Genomic DNA, 14,575 nt, shown 5'->3' with positions numbered 1-14,575 from the left:
GAGTGTTGCGTTTTTAAAGTCAGTCAGAATAGATAATTTGAATCAGAATAATGATAAATAACTGTATATGTGTATGACTAGAAGAAAATATGCAGTGATCACACAAGCATCTCTAATCGTAGGTTCAAGATTAAGAAATAAGACAAATATACTTCATCGAAACCTCCGAAACTAACTGCAAACACTTACATACATACTTGACAATACAAGAGATGTTTTCAGTTTCTGGCGTTGATAGGAAATTTCTCTTTGAGACAGGTGTACATTTTACTAAATGCGACATATAGATATTTACAGAATATGTTACGGTGTCAGTCAAGAGCAAATTGAATGTTAGTTCATAAAAGGAATTGTGTTGAACTATATAATTTCCATAAAACTGTTCTTGTATTAATTCAGTTGTTAAATGTATAACTTCTCTTCCTATCTAACACAACATATTGATGGCTCAATTAATTTAAAAAAGATAGGTCAGCTATCGGATATTAATAGTTAATAGGTAAGACAAGTTTAACTTTCAAGCGGCATGGAAATACTAAAGATGGTTCCGTTCCATGTTCACGTACTTTAAGCAATGTGGTTGCATTGGTTGTTGAGATATATATCTGTATATATAAGTGACTATAGGTATCTGGATTACTGTGTGCCAACTACCAATTACCACAGCTCCATCTCTGTAAGTTAACTATAGACTAACTAATCCAAAAATTCAAATAGAGATCAATATTCAACGAGTGACCGCCGAACAACACATTAATTCATCAGTAATTATCAGTGTTGTTCGGTCACGAGTTGAATATTTTCAATATTTGAATTTTATGATAAGTTGAAAAATGTAAGAAACTATATATTTTTTCGCCGCATTAACAATTTGTTTTGATCCGACGTTATTGACGTATTGCCAACGACTGTTGTTGTAGCACGTCAGAGGAGTGAAATAACTACGTTTATTTCAACTGTGAAATTGTCGGTTTTAATTTCACTTGGAAATCAATAGTAAACATTGCAACCAATTTAATAACTACTGTTACTTATACATTCTGAGCTCGGAAAACAAATAGCTAGTTTTATAGTATCATTTAAAATATGATCCCGCTGACATAAAACCAATTTTAGTCAAAATTTCAAGTTCTAACATTAGTCATATAATAATACCTTATTTGTATTGAGTTTCAAAATTTATTTCTTAAAGGATCACAGTAGCCGATGTATTGTCCAAAAAATATAGAGATAACGCATTTACTTCGAAAGAGTTTGAACAATAAAGTTTCTCATCTGGAGAACTCGAAACTTAAACATAGCAGGATTTTATATCAATAAAAAAAAAGTTTTTGTAGTAAAACATAAAGATTTGACATTTTATAAAATGTATAACTTATCTTCCTATATAACACAATATAGTGATGTCTCAATTAATTTAAAAAGAGATATATCAACTATTGGATATTATCCGTTAATATGAAAGACAAGAACAAGTCTCTAGCGGCTAAGGAAATACTAAAAATGGTTCCTTTCCATGTTCACGTATTTTAAGTTATTTGATTGATTGTTAAGGTAGATATCCGTATATATATGAGTGACGATAGGTATGTGGATTACTGTGTTCCAACTACCATTTAGCACAGTTTCATCTCTCTAACTTATAGAATAATTAATCTCAGTTCAAATACAGAAAAATATTCAACGAGTGACCGCCGAACAACACATTAATTAATGAATACCGGAAGCGTATGAGTTCACTATCAGTTTTGTTCGGTCACGAGTTGAATATGTTTCGATATTGGAATTATTTGATTAGTTATTCTTTTTATTACATTGGTAAATAAACTTTTTTGACGGAACTTATGTTGAACAAATTAAAATTAAATATGTTTTCTACGCGTTCACAATTTGTTTTGATCCGACAATATAGACGTATTGACAACGCCCATTGTTGTATGACGCCAGATTTATCGTTGTTTATTGCACTAGGAAATCAATGTAAAACATTGCAACCAATGTTATAATTAGTGTTACTATCATTTGTTGAGCTCGAAAAACAAATACCTAGTTTAGGTTATTTAAAGTTTGACCATGCGGACATAAAACAAACTTTATTTTGTAACTTGAAGTCAAAATTTCGAGTTCTTACTTTATTCATATGACAATACCGGATTTGTATTGAGTTTCAAGATTTTTTCTTACACGAATACAGTTGCCAATGTTATGTCAAAATAACAATATTTCTCATGGCTAACATTCTATGTAAAAAGATTTGTAAGTAAATAACATGGAAAACTATAGTTGTCCAGTAAGAAATATTTATGTATTGTATTTTATGTATTGTCACCTAGAATTAATCGAGTTATCTTTCGTTGTACTGATTATTTGTATTTGTATTCCAGGGTCATTTCTTATATTACACAATAAAACGAATCTATTGATTCTGAGGTGTTTATTTTAATATACGACCCACACAATCCGGTTGCAAACAGGATTTCAAAGTATCCGTTAATATCTTAATACGAAAACAAGTTTTTGTGATAGAAAATTAGGATTTAAAGTTTGACTATTTTTGTTTATGTTTTCTACTCAAAATTTGTTACAAGATTCGAGACATCAGAAAAATATTTATCTAAAACATAATAATATATGCAGTCTTATTCGCTGTTTAGATTTATACTCGATTGAAAACATAGAAATTGAAAACCTCCATGTTAAAGTACAAACTGTTCACGTTCACAAGCTTAATAATCTATCGCTGAACTAGTTCAGTGTAGTAATGACATCGCAAAGACAGAAAAGTTTTAAATGATCATGAAATTAAAAAAAAAATGTTTTAGTAAACAATCATCTGGAAACATCTAAATCTCATATTTTGTTAATGTTATTTGAAAGTTCAAGATTTAGCATCCCTGGAGATACATTGATTGTCGAAATGCGCATCTAGTGAGGAAAAATCGGTTTTGTTTATGGTATTTATCGCTGAAAAAGAAAATGAAAGTAAGGCATTTCTCGCATATTTCTTTTTTAAAGCTGTTCATATTAATTATTAATTTAATATACTTCATTTTGTAGATATAAAACGACAATGAAAATAGAGATTCGATTGTGTGTATGTGTTGCCCTGGTGGCAGTATGCATTGTCGGCGTAAAATCAGCAGATAGTTATGGAGGACGAAGTTATGGCAGAGGAAGTTATGATGGAGGAGGTTATGGAAGAGGTGTTTATGGACGTACTGCATCATACGGAGGAGGTGGATACGGCAGCTATGGAAAAGGCGGTGGTTATCGTCCTACTCGTCGTAGGGGCGGTTCCTTGTATTACCCTTATTACTACCCGGTACCCTACTTTGTAGGTGGAGGACGACGAGGGGGAGGAAATGTGAGAGTTACTCCTGTCATAATTGCAAGAACAGGAGGAAGACGTAGAGGAGGAGGAGGTGGTGGAGGTCTTTTCGGTGGTGGAGGAGGTGGATTCGGAGGCATTTTTAATTTGATCAGTAAGTTCTCTTACACGTATATATTTAATATTCATCCTATCTGAGGTTCTATATATGGTTTACAGAAAAGAGAAAAGAGAGAAAATAGATAAAGAAAAGAGAAAATGATTCTTTAAAGTAATTAAACAATTAAAGGAATGAAGAAACTGCGCCAATTATTTCAGACCCTCAGACATTCCGGATTAAATAGACATTATATGTTTATAGGAACAGCTGTATGTTTGTACTAGACGTGTTCCCGCTAACGCTAACCCTTACGGAGCACCTCATATCACACTCATGTTTTGTTGGGGTTCATATTGCCATGTCATTGTTAATTTGTTTATTTATGATTGAATATCCCTTTGGTACCTTTATTTATTATATTGAGTTAAAAACTGAAGTACACGATAACTTGGTTGAAGTTTCATTATTTGCGAATGTTTAAATAAAGCTAAATATGCAATAATCGTATGAATATCAACAAGTCGAACTCTTTGAATGAGTGAAAATAGGTAAATATTTTAAAATAGTTACTTTTGAAAATCAGTATTAGCAAAAAAGGGGACAAGGGCTACCATCAAAGCGCCGTTGGTTCTTACTTGACGTTTTGCGGTCACTTATTCACATATATCTAACCAAAAAATATGTAGTATGTACTTCAATATTGTAGAAGTATAATCACACAGGGAATGTCATAACTTTATATTGTATTTTTTTTTCTTTTTTCAGTCATGCTTTTCTTCCTTCAATTTATTCTTGGTCTCATAGGATAGACTGTAGAAATGAGGTATTTATCATATAAATATATTCTAAAATGTATTGACGCTCTAAGTATTACTTATATATAGAAACAAACATATTTGGAATAATATTAAAGATGATTATGACATTCGTTCATTTTCCTGCTCATCTATGTTATATTCTCAATGTGACAATCGATTGTTAAATGACATCATTTACTTTTAGACTTATCTATGTTTTTTATGAATGAGTCTAGAGGTCAATCGGAGTATAAGTAAGGCAATTTAATCTTATTTTTAGATTTAAAAGCCACCGAACTAAATTAACAAATTATTGCCGGAAAAAAAGCAAGATTAAAAAAAAAAACACTGGAAGTCAAAACAGGCTAATATAAATATTTGTTTATTGTAATACTTAAGAATTATTTAGTAAGATTTATGTATTAAGTATGATTGTGAAGTGTTGCAATCTTATTTGGATAAACGGGAAGTTGATGACTTGATAAAATATTGTTATGTCTGAGCTTTTCATATTTGACAATGAACCAAATATATGCAGTTAAATATATTTCATTTTTGTTTCTATTCACAGCCGAAAATAAATATAAGGGAAGTAATCATGGTGATGCTATATATGGAGCAGACAAATTACAGTCGTTGGGAACACACCACGTTAATGAAATAAGGATGAATATATACATCGTTAACATGAACAAATCATTTGGAAATTGGAATTATCATGACAAGGACACGAAATGATACGTTTTAGTAGTTACCAATGAATGTGTTATACATTTTGTGTAGGGTTAATATGAAAATAAACAATTAGAGTTGTCTTTCGTTGTTTAATAATCAATTCATAAACATTATCATATGTAAGCAACATGACCCCACCCTATGAACATGTAACTTTCTGTATAAGTTACACATGGCAATATATTAGTTACAAGCAACCTTCGGTTAGCTACATGTCGTCCGTTGATGTGAACAAAACGTCCCTGTATATAAGTAACATGGCTTCATCTGTAACTAACATATTGCTAGCTTATGTGAAAAACACGTCGCTTTGATCGCTTTGAAAAATACATGTGCTTTATGTTTGTAACAGGAACCTCGTGCACAAGTGACAGAAGTTTTTCATCACAATATCGTAAGACTGGAAAAAAGGTTGTGATTTCAAACCTTGCACAAGGAAAATGCGTCCACCTTCATTTGTATTTGATTAGGATTGCAAAAGAATAAAATCACAAAAATACTTCACAAAAAAATTCGAGACGAAAAGTTCTTTATAAAATGGCAAAATCTAAAGCAGAAACACATCGAAACGAATTGATAACAAATTTCATATTCCTGACTTGGTACAGGCATTTTCTTATGTAAAAAATGATGAATGAAATTTACCAGGTAAAAACTTGCTTAATCTTTCACTTGCATAACAGTCCAATTATATTGACAACAATGTGTGACCATGACAAACATACATATTAGTTTAAAATGTTGAAAAATTGGGTACAACAGTTAACATTGTGTTATAATCTTAATCACGATAAAAATGTAACAAAGAAGTACAAAAAGGCATAAATACAAAGCAATTGAGCAAGATTATAGACAGGAATACAATAAATACAATATTAAATTGAGAATGGAAATGGGGAAGGTGCCAAAGAGACAACAACCCGACCATTGAAAAAAACAACAGCAGAAGGTCACCAACAGGTCTTCAATGTAGCGAGAAATTCCCGCACCCGGAGGTGTCCTTCAGCTGGCCCCTAAACAAATATATACTAGTTCAGTGATAATGAACGCCATACTAATTTCCAAATTGTACACAAGAAACTAAAATTTAAATAATACAACACTAACAAAGGCCAGAGGCTCCTGACTTCGGACAGGCGCAAAAATGCGTAGGGGTTAAACATGTTTGTGAGATCTCAACCCTCCCCCTATACGTCTAGCCAATGTAGAAAAGTACACATAACAATTCGAACATTAAAATTCAGTCTAAGAGAAGTCCGAGTCTGATGTCAGAAGATGTAACCAAAGAAAATAAACAAAATGACAATAATACATAAATAACAACAGACTACTAGCAGTTAACTGACATGCCAGCTCCAGACTTCAATTAAACTGACTGAAAGATTTGATATACATGTATCAAAGAAACACTAAAAGGCATATAGACAAAGCACATTGATAAAAATGATAGATAAGAATACACAAGTTATCATAGAGCAATAACACAATGACGGGATGTAAACGTACAGATACTGGTCAAATAGATGTAAGTCACCATACGGCCTTCAACAATGACCAAAGCCAAACCTGCATAGTCAGCTATGAAAGTCCCGAAATGACAAATGTAAAACAATGCAAACAAGAAAACAAACTGTATAGTACTTAAAAAAAGATGAACGAAAACAAATTTTTAACACTTCAAAAATAATAAATACCATTATTTTCATATGCTTTATTACAAAAAATAACAATAAGTTATTTGATAGCAATAAGAGAGGTAGTAAGAAGCACTGACTCCTGCCTATGTTAGTCTTGTATGTTTTTTTTTTTAATTTTAAGTTAATTTATATGTTGATGAGTTAAGTATAACATCCTTTTTCACGGAACTATTACACATTTTTATGTAAATGCCAGCTGAAGACCACCTCCGGATGCGGATTTTCTCGTAGCGTTGAAGACACATCGATTGTCTTCGACTGTTTATCTGTTCTCGGGTAGGGTTGTTGTCTCTTCGAAATATTTTCCATCTGCATTCTCGATTTGATTTTTGTTCTCATATTTGAAAAATTGAAAAAGAAAATATGTGTTTGAAACTCCTCCTCAGTATTACATGCATCTACACACAAGCATTATACTGTATTATTGATACAGAAAAGATTCTATTGATAACAAACAAGACATACTGCATCTAAAATTGAAAAAAAAAACGTTTATTCAGGAAAATAAAATCTTTTTTTTTCCTGTATATCATATGAATAGCATTTGATATTGACACGTTTTGCCGTCTTTTTATTACTTTTAGCCTGCACTACATGTAAACGACTTATTTATATGATATGGGTTTGAGATTTTTACATGAGTTTCTGCGAATCTACATTAATTTTTTCTGCGGTATATTAAAATAAAAGATTGTAAAAAGTTGAGAGTATTTTTGTATTGTTTTTTATTTTTTTATTTTAGGAGAAGATACCAATTATTTATAACAATTTATGTTTATTGTTATATTATGCGTGAGCCGCATTCGGGAATTTCGCAAAACAGGTTAAGTTTTTAAATGTAAACAAGGTACCATTTTCTTACAACAACTCGTCGTCGGGGCATGGGAAATGATATATACATGTACTTTGGGTTTTTTTTCCTTTTATATTCTATGTTGATTATAGTATATACAGTTTTCATCATTTAGAAAAAAAAGTATAATACAGATATCTTTACTTTCCATGTAAAAGATCTCGGGAGTTTTTATAAGTAACATGTTTTTATAACTGGAAGGGATTTTCTAACCTCCAAAATATCCACTTGGTGTTTGTTAATACTTTGCAATTTAACTTCAACCAAACAGATTGAAATGAAAACACTTTGTCAAGGATTTGTCAGTTGCTATACTGTCTGAAGCCTACTGATTTTGAGTTGTAGTATGAAGCATTTTTTTTAAGCCTGTCGTATAGTATACCCAATGCAAACTTTTGATGGAGAAAATGTACATGAAACAATATAATATCAATAGATGGTAAAACATAAACATGGAACGTTTTTATTGTTGTCCTTCATCTTCATGTCACTATGAGGCATTCAAAACGATTAATATTTCTCTTAACCGGTAGTAAATAAGTTCAAGATGACTCTTCGCATTGGTTTCAGTAAAAAAAACCTGGCCGTTTTTGGCGCAACTTTTTTTTATCTTTGGTCCTCGATGCTGTTCGACTATGTGCTTGTTTCGGCTTTCAAAGTTTTGTATCTGGGCGTCACTAGTAAATCTTGTGTGAACAAAATGCACTTCTGGCGTATCAAAATTTTGAACTTGTTGCCTTTTGTTGGCTGTTGTTCGTGTGCCAATTGTGTTCTCCAATTTATTTATATTGTACTCCTGTAATGTTGTGTTGTCATTTTAATGTTATATTTCACATGGCTATAAAAGAGGGAGGTTTAGCATGCCACAAAACCAGGTTTAACCCACCATTTTTTCCTTTAAAAATGTCCTGTACCAAGTCAGGAATATGGTCATTGTTATATTATAGTTCGTTTCTGTGTGTGTTACATTGTAACGTTGCGTCGTTTGTTTTCTCTTATTTTTGAGTGTAAATTCACATTGCGATAAGACGTGTCACTGTACTTGTCTATCCCAAATTCATGTATTTGGTTTTGATGTTATATTTGTTATTCACGTGGGTTTTTGTCTGATGCTTGGTCCGTTTTTGTGTGTGTTACATTGTAGTGTTGTGTCGTTGTTCCCATCTTATATTTAATGCGTTTCCCTCAGTTTTAGTTTATTACCCCGATTTTTTTTTGTCCATGGATTTATGAGTTTGAACAGCGGTATACTACTGTTGCCTTTATTCGTGGTAAAATATCATGTAAAACTACATTCCTATTTGTATGACTGATTGTTAATATTTTTTAATTTCACCAAAAGCGAATAGAAATGAAAATTTTATATCTAGGATTTCTCAACTTTTAGTCAAAGGAATATTCTAATATATTTGTTTGTTTTAATATTTTTGTATCTTTTGTCAAACAAAGTTAGGGAAGCGGTATAGTGTTGCATTAGTCCATAAGGAATTTAAACAGTTTGCCAGTAGATGTAACTTGGTTAATTACGAGTATCAACAAGTAAAATCACAAGAATACTGAACTCAGATGAAAATCTATAATTACATGGCAAAATCAAATGACAAAACGCATCAAAAACGAATGGGCAAGAACTGTCATATTCCTCACTTTGTAACAAGCATTTACAAATGCAGAAAATGGTGGATTAAACCTGGTTTTATAGCGCTAAACCTCTCACTTTGATGACAGTCTCATCAGATTCCGTAATATTTACAATGATGCGTGAATAAAACAGACACCATAAATAAAATAGTCAAAATATGGATACAGCAGTCTTCATTGTGTTAAAACAATACAAAATAAAGGAACACTTTAACACAACACAAAAACATCTATCTACAAACACATCCATTGATTCGCGTGTTACGTCAGAAAATTTGTATACCTCACATATATTTGTCGTTCAATCTATATACAATTAATATAAAAACTTTAAATGGGCTAATGTTGGCACACAGGGTTAAAAATTCACTAGATAAGTAATACACGAGTTTAAGAAAAGTAGGGCTTTCTTTTTACCTGTAAAACTCACGTGTACTGATGTAATTAAATCATGTATAGTGTCATGTCATTAAATTTGACAAAAATATATTTTAAAACTTCATAACAACCTGGGATTTAGTAAGATCACCAAGGTAGCTATAAAGTTTTAATAAAATCCAAGTTGATTCGAAAAAGTTATTAAAAAAATTAAAGTGTACTATCTCTATTTTGTCCGAATTGCAAATCCTAGCTTTTTATACCAAGATTACTTTAATTTTACAGCAATACAACAAAAAACTAAATGAAATGGGATTCAGTAAGCTTGATATATATCTAAGATATCTGCATAGTTTGATGAAAATCCAAGTTGATTTGAAAAAGTTATAAAAAAAATTAAAGATGCCTATCTGAATTTTTATATAATAATTTTTTTTTTACATATTGTAAAATTAAATTCTTTCATTTCACAGCAATAAATCAAATTAAACTACCTAATAAGCTTGAATTTTTTTAAGATCAATATTTAATTTAGTTAGATGGGCTGATTTACACCAGTCAAAACTAAATTTGAATGTCAAGACTAGTCGAGACAGGTCGAGACTGGTTGAGACAGGTCGAGACTGGACGAGACTGAGTCGAGACTAGTCGAGATAGGTCGAGACTAGTCAAGACAGGTCGAGACAAGTCGAGCCTTGGTCAAGACCATTTCAGACTACACAAAGATCATCAAGTACTGAATCAGACTAATTAAGTAAAGTCGAGACCTAGTCGAGACCAAGTGGAGTACACTTAGGTACAGTTAAGTACAGTCGAGTAAAATCTGTGCTCGATTTTACTGGTCGAGCACAAAAACTGGTCAATTCAGACTCTGAGGAGTTTGTAGTGAACGTATCTTAAACTAATTCTAATAACCCAAAACCAGTGATCCATACGTTGATAAAACGAACAATAATAAATAAAAGGTACAATAATAATTAAAATGAACAAAATAATAAACAAATAAACATTCAGAGAATTAAAAAAAAAAACGGACGACCTCTGAAGAGAGTTACTGGAATATAATTCCGAAAGAACTCGACATATTGTGCACGTAGCACGTAATCAATGTAAGGTCGGAAATGTGATCCATACTATAAACGGGTGGATATTGGATCAATATACCTATAATTTATGGAAATGTGATCCATACTATAAACGGGCGGATATTGGATCAATAAACCTATAACTTAAAAAATGATGATAAACCTGTTGATTCATATCGTATCATTCTAATTTCTGACTATATAATATGCTGATGCTTTATGAAAAATAAAGAAATTGTCTTACCGGTATGCTACCATTATATTCGGCAATGTTAGAGTCACGTCCAAAGCAGAATGTTAATAAAACGCATGCAATGATTCCTTTTCAATACTTTGTGTAAAAGAACACCATGTTTACTGAACTGTGACAAAATTTCAAATGACGTAATGCAGCCTCTGACATCAAGTGTGATTCGCCGTGAATCGACACTAAAAAGTATGTGTTATTTTCTCTAATATTGCAGTCATTTTTTTTTTAAATTACCGATAAACAGAATAAAGGACTTTTCGTTTTTGATACTGAATTTATCACAGTAAAATGTCAGGCTTGTCCTTCGGGCTCACCTTATATTTACTGTAATAAAGTCAGTATGACAACAAAAAAGTCCTTTATTTTAAATATATTACTTTAGCACCAGACGGAGTTGAATTAAAACAATTGCACAAATTACAGTGCTGTATTGTAAAGTATCCGATAAATTAACGTTTAGGACATTATACTATAGTTTAGATTTTACAGAATGTAGAAGTGCATGGCTCGTAAAATAGCTCCTTTAGACGCCGATAAATATACATCTAATTCACCATGTTATTTAGCAAAACAACTGTTTTTCCATTTCAGATGTGAGATACTTTTTTTTATAAATTTTACATTACCCCCCACGGAATCGAATTTAAAATCTTAATTAAACAATTGCACAAATTACATCAGAATGGTAAAGTATCCGGTAAATTAACGTTTAGGAAATCATATTATTGATTAGATTTAACAGAATGTAGAACAACACGGATCGTAAAAAAAGCATTACTAGACGCCGATAAATATACATCTAGTTCATCATATTATTTAGCTAACCAACTGTTTGTCCATTTCAGATGTGAGATACAATCATTTGGGTCAGACGTTGTGACTGACATGCCACATGAAAGCGAGGCTGGATGAATATTTTATAGTGAATGCTTCAACGGGGACACCGTATGCTTTGATTGTTACTTCAAGACAGCAAAAAAAAAAACAAAAAAAAAACAACTGAACAATCGTATTGAATAAGTCATGATGTAGTTTGCAATTGTTTAATTTTGGAAAAAATAAAATAAAGAAAGAGTTATATGTATTTCTATTTTAGCTAAGCTTCACCTGTACTTTATATAAGGGTTAACTAAAGTAAGAAGGTTAACATTTGTTGGATACATATGCAAGACGGGTACAATTCGCCTTTTCAGAACCTAAAGGACTATGGGTAATCTTATTGTTTGTACACCAAAATGAAAATAACGTTACGTAATTTGTTGAATTTCCATTGTTTAGAACGTTTTAAGAGGGAGGTTTGGCATTCCACAAAACCAGGTTCAACCCAACATTTTTTTCTTTTAAAAAGTACTGTACCAAGTCAGGAACATGGTCATTGTTATATTATAGTTCGATTTTGTGTGTGTTACATTTTAACGTTGTGTTTCCGTTGTGTCTTTTGTTTTCTCTTATATTTTGGTGTGAATACACATTCTTATAAGACGTGTCACGGTACTTTTCTATCCCAAATTCACGTATTTGGTTTTGATGTTATAGTTGTTAGTCTCATCGCATTTTGTCAAATGCTTAGTTCGATTCTGTGTGTGTTACATTTTAATGTTGTGTCGTTGTTCTCCTCTCATATGGAATGCGTTTCCTCAGTTTTAGTTTGTTACCCCGATTTACGAGTCTTGAACAGCGGTATACTACTGTTGCCTTCATTTAAACCAACCACAACGTTTTGGGGTACGGTTTTGAAAATATCACCCAGAATGCATTAGATTCTGAATAGGCGAATTATAACCAAACGTTTGGGAACCACAAATTATATCAGATTTATAAAGATTCAGACTAAAATAACCGTAATAGTTCAACCAAAACCGTTATATGTGCCCGAAAAATTTGCCAGATAAACACAGAACATAGTACTAGAAACTAGAAACTCAATTATGTCATTTTCAATTATCTAGGAGGTAATTAGTGTTTTGTGTTTTAACGCCATTTTTAAGCAGTTTTCAAAGGTCGAGGAAGCCGGAGTCCCCGGAAATAGTACCGACCTTCGATAGGAAAACTGACAATCCTAGTCAATTTAGATTGGTAACGAGTGCACTCGCACGAGCGGGGTTCGACACACAACCTCAGTGTCGATTGGCTAGTGATTACAGTAGTTACTACTTAGACCACTCGACCACCAAGGCCACCCAGGTGTTGATAGTAAAATAAAATGGTATCAAATGTCAGCTAGCCCCTAAACAAAAATGTATACTAGTTCAGTTGTAATAAAATTAACGGTACCAATTTTCTTGCACCAGATGCGCATTTCGACAATACATGTCTCTTCAGTGATGCTCGTGGCCAAAATATTTGAAATCCAAAGCTTAAATAAAAGATGAAAAGCTATAATCCAAAAGGTCCAAAAAGTATAGCTAAATCCGTGAAAGGAATCAGAGCTTTGCATGAGGGAGATACATTCCTTAATTTATAATAATTTCTATTATTTTGTAACAGTAAATTTTAATAACACAAAAAATCCGTATGTTCATGCCAGTACCGAAGTACTGGCTACTGGGGTGGTGATACCCTCGGGGACTAATAGTCCACCAGCAGAGGCATCGACCCAGTGGTAGTAATAAAATTAACGGTACCAATTTTCTTGCACCAGATGCGCATTTCGACAATACATGTCTCTTCAGTGATGCTCGTGGCCAAAAAGGACGTCATAATAAGCTCCGAAATATATAAAAGAAACTAAAAGGACGATTTATTTGATTCTATGTTTAAATTCTTGTATTTTATGAAGTATTTGCCACTTGCTATTAGGCATAAAAAAAATCCAGTCTTCATGTGCATTTGCAATATGTACACGACAGGTGTGTAATATTTTTGCGACAACAGTATAATCGTTACATTAAACACATATATCTTTTGTGTGTATAAAAGAAGAAAATGCAGATAACGTTACTTAAAATTATGATACTCTTGACAAAGGACACTATTTACTGACTTGAAAGAAACAAATATATGAAGCAACTGAGTAATACAAGAGTTAAAATTTTAAAGGACCTGTTTCGAGCAGACTAAAAAAAACAAACAAATATTTTGTTAATCTTCAATAAGTAACAAATATATATATATTAAGATTAGATCCAACTCAAATTTCACAAAACTTAGTTTATAAAAGTTGCTCATCAATTTAAACAACTGCAATGGTAAATTAATTAGAACCCGCAACGGCACACTACTGTATACCTGTTTTATATGCACAAAATAAAACAAGTACGAATTAATTTATACAATGCATGAAAATGAACGACAGTTTCACATGACACACTCTGAGTCTTTCTTTTTTAATCACACCTAAAACTCTACGATCCCTTGCTGTCAACTATCCGAGTAAGTGATATCTGCAGGGGAATTGTTTTGTTCACAGTTGTTGTGTTGCTGTCTTGTGGACGAATATCTGAAATCTTCAATTACAATGTAATCATCAATAATATTTTGGGCTCTCTTTTGGAAATTTGAACAGTCACTCGTTTCTACGTAACTATTTCAGAGTCGAGCATAGATTGAACAATTTTATCCTGGACTATGAATAATACGAAAGATGAAAAACTTAGCGAAATTGTGTATCCCGCTGAATATTTTAGTAAACAACACATGCCCTAGGTTGACTGTATACACCATGTACACGTAATTTTCCTTGATGCATTGGTTAAAAACCCAGGTAAATTA

This window comes from Mytilus edulis, chromosome 7 (assembly GCF_963676685.1).
Source record: "Mytilus edulis chromosome 7, xbMytEdul2.2, whole genome shotgun sequence".
Lineage (NCBI taxonomy): Eukaryota > Metazoa > Mollusca > Bivalvia > Mytilida > Mytilidae > Mytilus > Mytilus edulis.
This window is presented reverse-complemented; position numbering follows the sequence as displayed.